The following is a 2,594-nucleotide window of genomic DNA, read 5'->3' on the forward strand; positions in this document are numbered from 1 at the left end:
ATGAGAAAGAAATCCTTTTTCTGTACACCAAACAATAAATAAATTAGCAGTTGTTTTCCTGGGATGAAAGCAGGGATATAGATAATTTAAAATATCAAATCTAGTTTTCTTATAACCTTCTTAGCTTTTGTAGAAACATTTTTGGTAATAGGGACAATTTTTTTCCTGTAAAATGATGGCATAGATAGTGGCAATGTTGATTTTAATCATTCTCCATTTCCTTCTTTTCTTCAGTTGAATCAACTCTTTTCTGAAGAACAACATACTAATAACCACTGCCTTTTACATTCTCAAGTTAGAGCAGGTAACAAAACAGACAAGACTCTGTAATCTTACAGAGCTGACAGTGTAGTTGAGAAGAAAAAAAAAAGAAAACTAACAAAATAAATGAGGAAAGTAAATACAAATGTTAAAAGGTTATGAAAACAAAACATCAATTTGAGTTGCTAAATGCCAAAAGGATGTAGGAAAGCAAATAAAGATGTTTGTTAATAGATGGACCATTTATGGATAATGGGGCCTGCTGAGATGAAAAGGAGATTTGTTGTTCTGAAAAAAACTGACTATAACTGAACTCTCAATTTTGATGTCCCAGAAGTGATTTAAATCACATGTTCTTAGATGAGGAATAGCTTTGTCAGTATGTAAAGTGGCTAAGTTGTAATTGATTGCATGACAATAAGCATCAATTATAGACATTGGTTTGATATTTTCTTGAAAACATACCTCTTTCTCCTCCCTCATGCCCACCTCTCCCCTTCTTTTCCTCCTAGCTCCAAGATTGAATCATGGGAAGAATAGCGGAGAGCAAGAAAAGAGATACCATAATAGATGGAACCATTCTAGGTTTTAATAAAAATCTGGCACTATGAAAATGTCCAGAGTTATACAAGGATGACCCCAACTGACAAAGAAAGCAATCCTGGAGAGGCTGCCTTAAATGCGCTTCCCTAATAATGAGATTGATGACTGCCTTATATGCCATCATAGAGCCTCCATCTAGTAGCGGATGTAGGCAGAAGCAGACACCCAAAGCTAAGCATTGAGACATAATCCTGGAATCCAGTTGTAGAGAGTTAATCTGATGAGCAAAGGAGTCAAGACAGTGCTGGAGAAACCTACAGAACCAGTTGACCCGAGCTAGTGAAACACATAGACCCCAGCTATAAGCTAGGGAACCAGCTTTGGACTGAACCAAATTGTCTGAATGTGTGTGCCATTTAGGTTGCCTGGAAAGTCTATGGGACCTCTAACAGTGGAACGAGTATTATCCGTAATGCACAAAGAGACTTTAGGAGCCCATTCCCAATGTAGGGAATACTATTTCAGCCAAGATATACAGAGTAGTGCCTAGGCCCTCCCTCAAATGATGTGACAGATTTTGATGATGCCCCAGGGAAGGCCTCACTGTCCTTGGGGATCAGGTTTGGGGTGGGTTGGGGGGATTGGTAGAGCCCATGGGAGGATGGAAAGGAGATGGAATTGGTGGATTGACATGTAAAATGATTGTTTCTAAATAAAAAATATATATATAAATTATAGTCATAATACAACATCCTCACTGATTACTGTATACTTGACAATTTTTAATCTCTAATTTATACAAGGCTGTAGTAATTCTACTGTTGTGCATAGAATAAGGGAAATGATAATTAGCTTTCTTTTTCCTAAAAGATTACCAAGGAATGTTCATCATTGCTAGTAGCTCGCTAACAGGTTATAGAATATAAGTTATTGATGATTGTAAGGAGTACGGTTTTTCCTGCCCGTAGCCTGGTCTTGTCCCGCCACTGCGCCAGCCTCAATTAACACACAGAGACTCTGTATTTGATATAATCCTGTTGGCCTGTTACTAGATTCTTATCGGCTAGCTCTATCTTAATTATTAACCCATTTCTATGTATTTCCACGTGGTCTTACCGAGAGCAGAGGAATGGCGGTTCTGTTCTCTCCAGACTCTCCATCTTGACCCTCCTTACTACTTCCTCTTTCCTCCTTGTCTCCTAGTCCCGCCTATCTTACTTTCCTATTGGCCAACAGTGCTTTATTCATTAAACCAGCATGAGAAACATATACAGAATGACAACTCCCATCAGATGATCACATAAATTTTACTATATTTACTAATAACTCTTTGACTATTTACTTTTTGAATCACTGCATAAATATTATGCCACTTAAAGATAAATAATTTTACCTTATTATCTTCAGACATTTTCTGATTGAACCCCACATCTTGAAATAAATACCATAAATAGAAAATAGTGTGGCATGCTGACAATGTGGTGTTACAGGGTGAACTGACTGAGGGTTTCTTCTCTGCCAGTCTGAAATAGATTGGATTAGAAGTCAGAGTAAAGCAATCTGTGCATGTTGCCCTTCATTAATAGTTAATACAGGAAAAGTTATATCATCACTAGGGCAAGGGAAGGGGGAATCTCTTTATATAAGCCAAGATATTATTTAGTTAGAAACAAGGTCAAAGTCGAGGTACATGAATAAAAGAACAGCATGGCATAGATAAGAATATTTGAAATGAAATTTACCACTTCAAGACAAGATGTGAAAGATTTAAAACTATTGTATTAATTAAA

Source organism: Phodopus roborovskii, unplaced genomic scaffold, assembly GCF_943737965.1.
Source record: "Phodopus roborovskii unplaced genomic scaffold, PHOROB, whole genome shotgun sequence".
Lineage (NCBI taxonomy): Eukaryota > Metazoa > Chordata > Mammalia > Rodentia > Cricetidae > Phodopus > Phodopus roborovskii.